General features: G+C 37.4%; 1 protein-coding gene and 1 pseudogene across 12 annotated transcripts in view; both read right to left on the minus strand.

Moving 5' to 3' along the window:
• Nucleotides 1–15,334, minus strand: part of LOC114526137 — a 221,341-nt gene that overhangs the window by 104,441 nt on the left and 101,566 nt on the right. For 8 of the 12 annotated variants that reach the window (XM_028547652.1, XM_028547649.1, XM_028547644.1 and 5 more), the window contains one exon: nt 7,674–7,787. The gene's annotated coding sequence lies outside the window, so the exon portion shown is untranslated. Of the gene's footprint in view, nt 1–4,422; nt 4,523–6,490; nt 6,591–7,673; nt 7,788–10,071; nt 11,948–12,294; nt 12,556–15,334 lie in introns of those variants that run through there. The other 4 variants (XR_003687305.1, XR_003687307.1, XM_028547646.1 and 1 more) reach the window with 4 other exon arrangements.
• On the minus strand, nt 258–4,417 carry LOC114526124 (annotated as a pseudogene).

Below are 15,334 nucleotides of genomic sequence, written 5' to 3' on the forward strand. Positions count from 1 at the left end.
ATCCATTCACGGACGAAAATAGCGATGAAATCAGAATCGATATAAACAGCCCCGTAAAAGTTTATAATAGGAAGTTCATGCAAATTTTGCACATCATTTGGGAAAGTAATAGAAAGTTAACGAGTATTAGACGATGTATCTCTTGTCAAGAACACTGCATTGCGAGTCGTTTTTGTACCAGATAAAGACCACCAGCGAATATTCGGTAGACCCAACTCTCCGGTTGAACGTACAATCCATGTGTTGTTACATTTTATTCACACGGTGAAGAAAAATCGTTCGCGTTTCCTATTGGCCGAAATTTTAACAATACGATTTTTATTCACTGTTAATTCTGTGAAGAAATCTCTATATCTATATGATAAATCGGATTCTAAACTACTTACATCAAGAAAGTAAATCTTAGAAATACTTTTCAATATTATGAATTTTGACACATTTGTTGCAATTTTTTTCTACGAACAGAAGGGAACGCGTTGATGGAAGAAAGAAAGGAGGAGATTTACTCCAAAAAAAACCAAGATTACCAACGTATCTGGAAGCTATGATCCTGCATTGCGACACCTTAACAAAACGTATGCCTGCACGGGTGAAAATAGCGATCAAATCAGAATCGATATAAACAGCCCGTCTAAAGTTTTCAATCGAAAGATTAAGAAAATTTTGCACATGATTTGGGAAAGAATTAGGATGTAAACGAATAATATACAATGTATCTCTCGTCAAGAACACCGCATTGCGAGTCGTTTTTGCACCAGATAAAGACCACCAAAAAATATCCGATAGATCAGGTAGAAACAATTTTCCAGTTGAACGTACAATCCATGTGTTGCCACATTTTATTTCCCACAATTCATAAGCTGAAACGATAAAATAGGAAAATAATAACATAACAGCACACCCATCCGAACTTATTGCAACAGAAGGGTCAGTAAACCTACATGACGGCGTTTCTTGATAACACAGTTTTTCGTTACAAATTCTTAAAACAGAAAGTTTCCGATCGGCGTAAATAACAAGAATTCCATTTTTAAATGCAAGAACACGTTCAAAATTTCCAAAAGATTCTTCATGTTGACTTCCTAAGATATTTTCACTCCTAGGTTCATAACGATATTTAACAACCAGACCTTCACAGACCAACCAAAGATACGACTCTGACCACCAACATGCTAATGCTCGTTGTTTCAGTGCAACAGTTTGCATTGTTTCCCCACTCTCAACACTTCTTATTGACAGAAGGCAATTTTGAAAACAGCACGCGACATACAAATTGTCTTTAGAGTGTCCACGACAATCTATTTCGGCATTGTCAACAAAAGTAGCATCAGGCCATTCGATATGGGATTTGAAGGATAAAACACTGATACTTGTGGGAATCCTAAAGATAAAAGGAAACTCGTTGCATCTAATTTCGAAATGTAATTGACATGAGTACGTAGGCAAAAATCCAATCTCAACACGTCAATGATCTTTTCATTTATAAAATCGTACACACCAAAGCTAAAGCATTTTCCAAATTATTGCGAATGCTACACACTTTCTTTTTCCAAAAAGACTTTTGAAAATATTTATTGGAAATAATAACTTCTGACCAGATGGCAAACATGTAATTCATTTTTATTTGACATTCAAGTCATCAGGCGAATGAGGGGAAAATATTTGAAAGGAATTTTTAGTAGATAAATTCTGGTAAACACGAATATTCTTGTTATCAATCTTTTCCAAAGTTTCACAATTGAAGACTTTAATGTAATCTAAGACTGGGGAACCAGATCTTTTTCCATTCTTTGGCCAAAGAAGAATGTACGAGTTACAATTACTAAACAAACAATACGACCACCAACAATACACATTCTCAACTTCAACCAATAAATTCTTCCTTTTTACATCCCACACTTTGATTAACCTTTTCTCTAATGTGACAAGTTTCATTCCACATGAAGAAAATGAACAGTAACTGATATCATCGGGGCCGTGCGTAATAAAGGGGACCTCTTTCTTTTCTTTAATATTGATGCAGAACCGGATTGAATTGCATAAAATATATGAAGAGTCTGGAGAAAAGGCACAGAACAGGTAACGAGGCCCTATCGTAATTTGTGCCTCAAAGATAGTTGTAAGATCTGGTATTTTAAGCATTTGAACTTTCTCGTCTCCGAGATGTAAGCAAGCAAGCATCGTATTGTCCGGTGACACAATAAGATCAAAAATTGAATTGTCTTGAACCACAGCTTCGAGGACAATGCTTAAATTAGAATGGCTTTCCGTTGTCACATATTCTATCCAAATCTCATTTGTCCCACACAAGATATCCTTAGCTACACTTTTGGAATTGACGGCACCTTTCGAAAAATCAAAGTGACCATTAGCAAGTGCTTGCAAATATACGTAACAATATTTTTTCAAGTCTTAATATTATCAGAGCTAACTTCTACATTTGGGAGACAAACTGTTGAATGATGCCCCAATAAATATCTTTGGAAAGTTTAGAACGGTACGTGCCAAGAATTCGCCTGAAAAAATAACTGCCCAGGCCATCAAAAAATTTTAGTTTCAAGAAGTTTATACCAACATGCACCAACCAATGAAATTCCTCTACCTCGCCTGCATCGACCAAATATTTCCAACCATTTTTTAAAGCGTACATATTCTCGGCTGAAATTTGGAATTCTAAAACAGACTTCAAAGCATCTATCTCACAGAATTGTTTCTTACAAGCACGCCAGAGACGTCTATTGCCATCTTCAACATCTGCAACGAATGCATGTTCTTCATAACCGTTCAATGTCAGCCAATCCCATAATGACTTATGATAAACAGTCAGACACCCATCGTAAACTGGAAGAATCTCTGACATTAGGTCAAGAACCGCTTTACGTATTTTAAATTCGTCTTTAGAGAGACCCATGCATGTGAAAAGAACTTTTATTGGGAGGGGCTCCTTAGAAACGGCAACGACATTGATGAAACTGTTTAAGAGACATGAGGTATCTTGCTTGAAACGTTTGACGCCTATGTCTAAACGTTCGAACTGTTTTTCGTAATAACCGGAAATACTGTTGGAGATGTAATCACTTAGGTCGGGTTCAATTCCCACGCCCTTTTCTCTCAATTCACTGACCAAGTAATAAGCGTACAAAAACGATCCCTCACACTTTGAAATAACTAACCTTATACTATAATCATCAAGATTAGGTAAACTATGACGAACAAAAAGCTCTATGTCGTGGTTGTGATCTTCGTCATCAGGACGGATTTCCCACGGGTGAAGATGTTCAAGAATCTTTCGTACTTGTAGCTCTGGTCGACTTGAAATGAATATCTTAATCCAATCAGGCAGTTCACAAAATTTCTCAGATATCAACTCCAAAATTCGCTTTTCTCTTCAGTTTTGCTCTCGTCCAAAGCATCAACGATGATCAACATTGGATCGTGTCTGTCAAGGGCATGGAGGGGGTCGTTCAAAAGAACACGAAATGCGTCTGACAGCGAGTCACGAGAATGTTCACGACGAAGAATTTCTGTTAGTTTATCACGAAATCCTTCAACATTATCACACATTTGACTGGCAAGAGACTGGAGGATTCTCTGAGCATTGCTGGAATCAGAATTTCGAAAGTCACAGAAATGGTGAGCTGCGAGTTGACCACGTTCTCTAAAAAGCTCGCAAAGCTTTGCAGACAAAACACTTTTCCCAACACCTGGACCTGCAGTTAAGATCAAGACCCTGGTTTCATCACTCCGAAACCAATTTGAAAGTTATTCAAACAACCACTTTCTGGTGCCATCTTGAAATTTTCTACAAAGGTCACGAATCTTTCCAGCAAAGTTAAATTTAGCCAGTTGCTCGACATGCGAGATGAACATTTTCAACTTTCTTAGTTAATTTGACTACTTTACTTTCAACATCGTTTAATTTTGACATAAAATCATCCTCTTGTTGTTTCCACTCTTTTAATCTTTCAATATAACTTTCTTCTTCAGGGCTAAGAGGAGCCACCTTTAATTCATCAATATCATTTTGGGGAATTCCCAAGTTGACTAACGGAACAGAAATTTCTTGCCACAATGTTTCAAACGTTACGTCGTCCAAACCAGCAGTCGGAATATGACCATAGACTTCATTTCTAAACATTTTGACTCTTAAAATATTTGCAGATATAGAAGTATCGCTGACTGGAGGCATCACATTCCATCCGGTGGCTGGTGCGGACAATCCACAAATATTTCGGAGTAGGACAGTCAATAGGGTAATATCAAAGTTTTTTGAATCTGGTGTACCAGATTTTGGGAAGAGTAGATCCCATTGCGAGGCTTTAATTGCACTGTATCGTATTCTCTGTAAGGTCTTCTTGTTTGCATTCAATAAAGAAGCTAAGGTGGAAGGTGGATGCACCGCATGCAAAGCATTTCTAAAACATCTCCACCTTTATCTACCAACAAATGACATACCCTGGAATAATTAGCTTTGGCTTTCAATGGATCCATTGTTGTCTTTAAATATCAACTTCACAATCCCCTAAACCAGAGACACAGTCAGGATAATAATTCTTATAATACTATTATATAAAGGATGTTGTATGGTTTATCAATTATAAGCTTTTTAAAGTGATATAAACACGTAAAAAGCATTTTCACTTGGATTTGCGTCTCGTGAAAATATGGAGATCTACCTTATTTTCACTAATCAACTAGCCTGTGCACAGACGCAACGCTCCTCATAAATTACGTCAGTGCACAGGCTACTAATCTACTGGAGATTTGGGAGTGCTAATAGCAGCATTTTTTAAATATTAAGAATAAATAAATAAATTGCCTTTACTTTTGCATAATATTCATACGCATAATATTTAATACGATGCTACAAAAAATCATTCTCGAGGACCCTGCCTGTTCAACCAAATTTTTAGCTGTTTGGATAGTTTTCTTTTAACGTGTCTAACTATAACTGAGTACGCACATTAACACAGAAATAAATCGAGTTCATTAAGGCGTCGTTATTGGAATTAGGCGGCCTACACTAAGAAAGCCACTCTATGTGGTCTACGTACTTCAATACATATCATTTCAAGCGTTCTGGAAGGAGATCTTCCTTTCAGAAAAGGATATATTTTCTCTAATGTAAAGGACTACGCCACCCCCAGATCTATTTCTATCATTGCGGATCATGTTATATCCAGCTATATTAATTTCATTATCTGCTATTGAATCATCAATCTTTGATTCATTAATTGCAAGAATATCCAAGGAAGAATTAGTCAAAAGCACACGGAGCTCATCATATGTTTTAGTAGGCTATTAATATTTAAACTTGCTATTTTAATACCTTTTAATTTGCTTATTGCTATTTGATCTTCTGTTCCGATCCTGCGTTACTTCGTATACAATTACGTGATTAAAGGCCGAGACACACCGGACGCGAATCGACACGCGACGCGAATTTCATGTATATGTATGTATCTGTATACATCGCTTTCATGTATATGTATGTATCTGTATACATCGCTTTCATGTATATGTATGTATCTGTATAAAAGCAGAAGAAAAACATCCCTGCATATCCCATTTGTCCAGTACCGACGGCTCTAATATTTTGTCCACTCCCCCCAATTTTACAAGTGACTTGATGATCGACCTTTGGCCCGGAAAATGCAGACATCCATCGGACAAACGGACACGAATCGAGATTTCGACTATACATAGTTCGGCGCAGAAGACTGGGTCGAATGAACTCTGGAGAAATCTCTGCCGTAGCAAGAATAGTGTGCTGCCTCGCTACGCTCGGCATATAATATTCAAAAAATTTCGAAATATTTAACAAGAAGCTACAAAAAATCATTCTCGAGGACCCTGCGCTTCAACCAAATTTTAGCACAGAGTAAGCATTAAAAATACTCTTGCTACGGCCAGATATGATGCAAAGAATAGTCCCAAGTAACTGAACATTTTCTGGTTAAACTTGTATCAAACTACGTGGAAACGGGGCCTTAGGTCCAACACATTAGTGCAAGTTAGGCTCGTTTCAGACGTCGAATTTTTCATGTGCCAAATCCAGTGCAAAATGAACTTAAGCATAGACTTTATCTCATTAACATTAGGTTCGGAACATGAATAGTCGATGTTTGAAAGGCGCCTCATTCATTTCTACGCCATATAGCTATATGCAGTAACTTATTAGGGTTTCAGGGTTTTAGTATTGGGCTCTGCGTTTAAATTACTCTTGAACTAGAATTGTTATTCGTTGTAATAGCTAGGAACGAAGAGGTTATAATATGGGAAAGAGACAGTAAATTCATGCAATTTAAAATAATATAAAATATATACAAAATCTTATCAAGTCAGGTCCCTATCAAAAAAGGAGACGTCTTTGAAATAACGGAGTATCAGCGGAGGAATGAGCTGCCTCGCGGAGGCGTGGCTTTTGGACACACTATATAGGTTTTTCCTCTCAATGTTTGTGAATGGTTCAAATCGTATCTTACTCACAGATGCCAAGTCACCGTCGTTTATAATAAGCAGTCCTCTGTAAAGCCTGTGAATGTAGGGGTCCAACAAGGAAGCATTCTTGGGCCGCTTTTATTCATTATCTATGTGAATGTGAACAATTTACCCAATTGTATCAAGTCATGTAATATCTCTATGTATGAGAATGATACTGTCGTTTACTTTTCTTCAAAGACAGTCAAGGTATTGAATTAAACGAGGATCTGGCAAATGTTGGAAAGTGGTTCACAGACAATCTCCTAACCTTGAATGAGAAGAAATTTAAATTCATGCTAATTGGTGGCCATCAACGACTTAAATCTTGTTCTGGTGTTTCCATCGGTATCAATGGGACAATACGATTGTGCATGATGAGGATGCTGGTTCTCCATTGATGATGAACATCAAAATTAAATTCCTAGTTTTTATTGCCTAAATAACTCATAGAATGTGCCAATGCGAAGTCTAATTTTACTCGAAACATGCATACCCTGATCAATTTCAATACCTATGCTCTAGTAACACTCTGTTGTCTAGATGACATTGATGTAGAGAGTTGATTAATAGAGGCCATTGTATGAAATAAACGAACGTTTTTCGCCGATTTAACAAAAGAGATAGACAAGGCACGTCTGGCTGATTTACTGTATACTGTACATAGATCACGTAAAACTGTAGCTACCAGCTGTAGGGAGCTACATTAAACTGATCTTTTACTATAGATCATGTAAAAGTGTACTAGCTTTAGGGAGCTACATTAATCCGATCTTTTACTATAGATCACGTAAAACTGTACTAGCTGTAGGGAGCTACATTAAACGGATCTTTACTATAGATCACGTAAAACTGTACTAGCTGTAGGGAGCTACATTAAACGGATCTTTTACTATAGATCACGTAAACTGTACTAGCTTTAGGAAGCTACATTAAACTGATCTTTTACTATAGATCACGTAAAACTGTACTAGCTGTAGGGAGCTACATTAAACTGATCTTTTACTATAGATCACGTAAAACTGTACTAGCTGTAGGGAGCTACATTAAACTGATCTTTTACTATAGATCACGTAAAACTGTACTAGCTGTAGGGGCTACATTAATCCGATCTTTTACTATAGATCACGTAAACTGAACTAGCTGTAGGAAGCTACATTAAACAGATCTTTTAATCAATAAATTATTCGCACCTTGACTCAGAGAACTTCTCACACGAGTTGAATAACTTTGAGTTGTCCTCGCTGTAAACACTCAACCAACATTATACAACATTGTGTATACGCAAAATAATGGTAGATCTCCTCCTAAAATTATAACAGAAACAATATTAAACAAGGATCCAGGTGATTTAAATGTTACACACAAAACGGGCACATCAAATGTGGTTCAGAATTGAGTGTTTACACTAATACAAGAAAACGTCGAGCCAAAGACCAGCTTTAAATATGTAAAAAGAGGTTATTAGGAATTGTCGTTAATGAGTTCACGGCAACCAGGTATATAATCCATCGTAATTATCGCTAATCTCTGCTACACAAAGATTAAATTTCACGACCCAACGTTTCGACACTCCGGTCTAGTGTCTTCATCAGGTGTGATCTGATGTTGAAACTCAGTTCCTTATATACTCTCAAAATGACGTCATCTATCAATCAGATGTAAATATTCTTTTGGCAAATAGGTTCCGTCATCCCTATTTAGGCACAAAGACTTGCATTAATATGCCAGGCTTTCAAACAACGCCTTTGTCCATAACGATCATTAGTGGTAATGACTTTTGAATCGTTCCACGTAATGTTATGGTTAATTTGACACACTTGTTCCGCCAAGGCTGATTTTGAACTGTCTATGTTCGAAACGGCCTTTTGATGCTCTTTTAAACGTGTGCCGAACTGGCGTTTTATTTCACCTAGATATTCTTTCTCGCATCACCACATGGTATGAGTATACAGCATGAGTTTTCTGTAGCAAAACCTGTTTTTGAGGAATCTCCCTCTGAGGAATTGCATCTAGTCGGGACAGGGGATTTTAGACAATCATTTAAAAAGTTTCGTGGATAATTGTTCTCTCTCAGTACTCTGAGGCATAATCACGCTTGTTGTCCTAGCAAGCGATTGGATGTTAACGATTCAGCTCTTTGAAACAAAGTTTTTGCAACAGACTTTTTACAACTTTTTAGATGGTGTGAGTAGGATAGATATTTGTCCGTATGTGTAGGTTTACGGTAAACATCAGTTTTTAACTGCTCTTCGATATTTCTATGAACATAAGTATCCAAAAAAGCCAACTTTCCCTCACTCTCGCGCTCTACAGTGAATTGAATTGATGGCTCAATAGAATTAAGATGTTTCAACAAATTATCGATCTCATTTTTGTTAACCGCAGAGGCCACATCGTCAACATGTCGTTTCCAAAACAAAGGTTTAACCGGACTAGAGGCTAAGGCTCTTGCTCGACATCTTCCATTACTAGGTTAGCAATTACTGCCGAGACCGGGGATCCCATCGCTGTCCAAAAAACTGCAGGTAATAGTTGCCTTCGAAAGTAAAATAAGTCGTATTGAGACAAAAGGATAAAAGATCGATTACAGGTAACGATGTTCTTTGTGATAAAGAAACATCTTCTGTGAATCTTTTTTCAGCAACTTTGATGGCAAGATTGACAGGGATTTTGGTAAACAAGGAAACGACATCAAACGATACGCGCACTTGGTCTGCGTTTAGAGTTTCACCTCTAATAAATTCCACGAAATGAGTGGAGTTTTTTACTGTGTAGGCAGTATTCCTGACACTCCTACTGTTGCCTTAAAACCCTTTCAGACACTGGGACATATTTTCGGAAAACCCAAGGATCTCGTAGTGACTAAACAGAAAACTCATGCTGTATACTCTATATACCATGTGGTGATTGGGAGAAAGAATATCTAGGTGAAACAAAAAGCCAGTTCGGAAAACGTTTAAAAGAACATCAAAAGGCCGTTTCCAACTTAGACAGTTCAAAATCAGCCTTGGCGGAACACGTGTGTCAAACTAACCATAACATTGCGTGGAACGATTCAAAAGTCATTACCACTATTGATCGTTATGGACAAAGGCGTTGTTTGGAAGCCTGGCATATTAATGCGAGTCTTTGTGCCCTAAATAGGGATGACGGAAGCTATTTGCCAAAGAATATTTACATCTGATTGATAGATGACGTCATTTTGAGAGTATAAGGAACTGAATTTCAACATCAGATCATAGGCAGCCCAGAAATCTGTTTATACTCAGTCTTCGACTGCATTGTTTACGCGCGCGGTCAGCTTCTCCTGCCTGTACTACAGGCAGGAGAAGCTGACCGCGCGCGTAAACAATGCGGTCGAAGACTGAGTATAAACAGATTTCTGGGCTACCTATGATCAGATCACCCCTGATGAAGACACTAGACCGGAGTGTCGAAACGTTGGGTCGTGAAAGTTAATCTTTGTGTGGTGATTACTTTTATTTATTAAAACCAGAGTAGCGATAATTACGAAAGAGGTCATTGTTGAAAATCTCTAAACAAATCGTACACACTGGGACTGCATATAATTTTACATTTATTCAGGAATCAACACTTTACAACAATTCACACTCTAATACACAACTAAATTACAACAATGATTTTAACCTATATTTATAACAACAAAACAAGATGCTTTACTAATCAATAATGCATTTCCCTGACGCATCTCTTACAGGACTACAGGATGTTTTTCTGTAGTTTTCGCTCCACTACAACCCACATTCGTGTCCGCTGACGTTATTATGTGGGTTTCGCGGTTGCTACTACGTGCTACCTCAAACCCTCCATTTCCTATGCTATATTATACTACACTATTAACATTTACATAACAATTCCTTTAACAATACATAGACAATTTACGACCATAACACTATATATTTGCGCATACTATGTAAATGACTGTTTACTTGTATGGTTGCTATACTCAACCATGGGTTAACCTAAATTCCGCAACAGTCGTTAATATTTGTTTGACAAAATATTAGGCAGAATCTATGACGCGGACGTGGCATGAAAATTGCTACTAGTGTGAGTATTGACAGACCCCCTATATCATTTCATATACTCTACAGCAGATTACATCATTTCAATATACTAATATATATCAAGAAAATCTATATTCCTCAGTATGATAACATTTTTCAATATGACATTCTCAGAAGTAGATAAATGCTTCTATAAAACTTGATATTTTGACCTCTCAGACATCTTGAATACTGGACAGAAAACTTGTAAATGTAGCTAAGTACCTGGTAATATTTAACTATAGTGAAATTCCTAAGGGTGAAGCTTGAGTGAAACTTCTGAAAAACCACACATGACATTAATTTGTAATAACATAGTTGAGTTTCTCATTTGGATATTACTAAAGTAAGAATGGTATTGAATAATGATCATGAAATTTTGATTTGATCAAGACAGAAGTGTGTTGTTGTTGGGCAGAATGTAGTTATTTTCAAAAATTCATCCAATAACCTAGTAAGAGCAAGTAGAACTAATTCCTTTCTAATTTATTTGAACCAACCAAATACCGCAGGTTGCATAGTTACTGTACATGTCTGAATATAAATACATACACTGACTAATAATGAATGCATCAATTCACAATTGCACAATTACAGTCATGCCAATAGAAGCATTCTGAAAAATGTTGACCAGTTCATTTCCTAACTTGAAGGAACACATCTGAACATTCCTCAACAATTTGAAAAGTTCCTTAAAAAGTTCCTAACTTCCTGTTTCATTGACCAATCAAATTTTATATTTTATTTTTGAGCAGTCTGATTGGTTAATGAAACAGGTCAAATTGTTGAGGAATTGTTCAGATGTGTTCCTTCAAGTTAGGAAATGAACTGGTCAACATTTTTCGGAATGCTTCTATTTGCACGACTGAAATACCTCTCATAGATTGCTCTCATATTTGTACTTCTTATATTTATTAGTTCAACTCCCTTTCCCTAGAACTTATATATTCACACATTCCTTACTCTGGAGAAATACTATAGATTAAAACTGTGTAATTCATCAATGGCAGAGTTTAAACTGTTTAAATCTACATCACAATTTGAACATAGTGATCAGGCAACTTTTTACATGCTTATTATATCTCTGTCCAATTTGGATAAATATTATTAAACTTTATAGAAAACTTAACCCTCAAAATTCTCTCTTGCACACCTGAGACTCTGCAGTTATGAGCAGCATTTACACTCCAGTTTAGAAACTTGTTTTCCAATGTCATATTGTACATAAACTATATCATTACATTACTTGATATTACAACATTGCTCTTATACGAAACACAATATGAATGATGTGTCTTTTAGGAACAATTCATGCAAAAACATGCAAAGGTTTGGGGACAGCAATTTAGTGCTTTCTTATATATTATTTGACCAACCAAAGTCCACAGGTCTGTAATCTAAACAATAAATATAAGATTGACCCTGAAAAGAAGACCATTGTCTTTCATTTGCTCATGTATGAAGAAAAAACAAACATTACATGACACACAGTTGAACAAAATGACTGAGACATAACTATTAGTCTATGCATCATGTGTGTATTTGTCATCAGTTCATCTAGTGTTGCTAATATATTGTTTTTTCTATTAAACATTTGAAATATTTATGATGAATTGATAAACTTATTCATAAATATTTAATGTTGTAGTTACCAGTATATATTGCAGTACCAACTACCAAGTCTGTGGGGGAATATTGCAAAATAAAAATAATCAACCGATCGCAAGTTGAAAAGCGAACTCACCTGTTTCACTACACGTTAGCCAACTTTTCGGAAGCAAATTTGAGCGAAGATTGTTCACAACTTGGCATGTTCTCGACGAATTTTTATCGCCATTTACGCCCAGATCGTCATGAAATTTCGTCGTTTTGTAGTGATGAACCTTCTCGCAATTTTCAAAAGAAAGCAAACATCGATGGACACGAAATGATGTTAAAAATCCGCCGATTCTTCTCTCGCACGAAATTCACGGCACAACTAGCAGCTAAATCCCGAAACTTTACAGTTGACGCCATCTTGAATTTGGCCGCGGAGAGGCGTGGATACTAGTAAGTTTACTTCCTCTTTTCAACATGTTAAGTTCCGGTGAAAACATCATTTCCGTAGTAATAGCGCGGTATTTAAATTCTGGAATGAAATTGCGCGTGTATGGAAATTATTTTTTTCGTGTGATTCGTGCTTCTTTGACCATTCTGTTTGCTGTTTCTCTGACTTTGTGGTGCAACTGCTTCTGCCGCTCCTTCACCATGTGGAACAGTGAAACACAGGTAAGATTGTACAGTAATGATGTATTTATAGAGTGAACACCGGTGTAAAAACTACGGTAACTTTCCCGACAAATCATACTTTCCCGCCAAATCATATTTTGCTGTATTTTTGTAGCTATATTTTTGGTAATCATATAGATAGATAGTTAACTATTATGAAGACTGCATGTATATACGGAAAACTTTTTATTTGCATACATGTGTCGCCACAGTGTCGGCCCTTTTGAGATGCAATCTTTATTGCAGACTTTTATAAGAGATCTACATTTATACATTTTGTAACATTTACAACATTTATAAGAGATCTACTGACAAGTGGTCATAAAGTATGATTTACAGAGGGCTGGATGATAGTAACAGTCTTTATAAAATTATTAGACTTGCTACAAGTCGACCAGGGGTGGCGCCAGAGGGGGGGCAGGGGGGCTACAGCCCCCTCGTCGGGGAACTCTAGCCCCCCTGTCGGGGAAAATTTTACAATTCGTTGGGGGATGAACGGGAGATATATCGAGTCGCCCTTTATTGTTTTTAGTTCCCCAAATAAAACAGATAAACTGCTTCAAAATTTAACTTCAATTTAACATAAAAAGTCCGTGATAAGACTCTGAAATGCTAATTTCCAAAGATCTAGAGCAATCAAATTTCAAAAATTTTCTCGCTCGGCGCCAACCAAGGTGGCGCCTCGTGAGCCTAGGCTCCAAATCTAAGGCATGGGACTGTAGCAATAAACCGAAAACTGTGCTTCCTATATTTACACATTAAATAACAACCAGGAGTTCAGCCCCCCTGTCGGGGACCTTAGCCCCTGTGTCGGGGAATTCCTGGCGCCATCCCTGAAGTCGACTCTTTAAACCCACACGCGAGCTTGAGCGACCGAGCGTAGCGAGGTCGCGAAAGCGAGGGAAGGGAACGCGCGGAAGAGTCTTGTAGCAAGTCTATAAAATTATTTGACACCCACTTAATTTTCATACGTACCCCACCCAAATATCCTTCATCCCACCCCCTAATATATATGAGTATACAAGAGAGGGGTTTTTAATAGAGAAGGGGGCTTAATATTTTTTTCTTCTGGAAGGGGGGGGGGGGCTTATTTGAGGGGGGGCTAAATAGAGAATGTGGTATATTCACTAAAGTTAAATAATTTTAATAATAATAATAATAATAATCTATCTACAAACTATTTTACTATTTTTAGTTTGTAAATGGATTATTATTATCATAAATATATTATATATAGTGTATTAACTGTGTTGCTATTGACAAGTTGTGGAGACATGTATGTAATTGTAATATATCTATACGAATATGCTCATTGCATTATAGGTGTCTTTTTTAAAAAAAGGCCACAAGAAGCCCCAACAGTCCTGCCTTTACCCACTAACTAGAGGTGCGGCATTTGAATGTGCAATCCCAATTGTGAAGCATTGGGATGGTGTGCAACAGATATCTTATCCCGAAAAGCAAGAAGTGATCAACCCATTCAATGTCTCTTCACTTCCTGATGAGAAACAAATAAATATTTGGAGAAATGCTGTCAGTACCACAGATAACACATGGAAATATGTGCAGACACCTGAAGGAAGAATGGACATGGACTGTCTCAATCATCTTCTGCTGCTCCATAGTGCAAGGCAACTCCAATTTGATGTCCAGGCAGAGGTCACCTGGTTTGCACGACCTTACAACAAACCAGAAACTGTCGTGGAACACCCATCTGCAGCTGGCATTACTGGTTTCCAGCAGCTCTTGTATAACAAGCGGTATGATGAAATCCTACCGATTGGATTGTCATCAAACGAATTGGCTATGCTGTGTGGAGATCGCTGGCTGTCATCTGACCATATGTGCTGGCTGATGACAACCCTCAATAAACAGCAAGATGAAACCTATGTTGTTTACCTCAATGGCCTTAGCAAACACCCTTCAACACAGCGCAGATTCACAAAATGTGCAAGCAAGCCATCCCGCCTCTGTTTTCTTATAAATGTTGGGACAGACAGAGGGAAAATCATTATTGCAACTGACCAGCAGCCAGGGACTCACTGGACTATGTGTCATGTGGACATTCCCCAGAAGAAAATTGTGTATGGTGACTCAATAGGGTGGAAAGTTCCTGATGATCTTTTAACCAGGGTAAACCAGTATATCAAGGCTGTTGATGTTGGAGAAGATGTATCACAGTACCACTTCTGCATTGCCCATGATCCAAATAGCAAGTGCAAAATAAGGGGAGGACACAAGTGCAGCCAAAATTGTGCCAAACAATACCCTCTGCAAAATTGTTCCAATGTCTGTGGAGTGGTTGTCATTATCACTGCTGTGATCTCCTGTTTCAACAGAGAGCTGTTTGAACACATAACAGATACAAATTTCTTCTCACCCGGTGAATTCCCACCTGTGTTTCTAAAACATCCATCAAGGTTTAGCAAGTATCTCAGACTTGTTATTGGGTGTTGGATATCCAACAACTTTGTCAACCCAAGGTACATCATTCCACAATTCTGGTATTCTGCCAC

The sequence above is a fragment of the Dendronephthya gigantea genome, unplaced genomic scaffold (assembly GCF_004324835.1).
Source record: "Dendronephthya gigantea isolate DGI-Jeju-01 unplaced genomic scaffold, DenGig_1.0 000037F, whole genome shotgun sequence".
Classification (NCBI taxonomy): Eukaryota; Metazoa; Cnidaria; class Anthozoa; order Malacalcyonacea; family Nephtheidae; genus Dendronephthya; species Dendronephthya gigantea.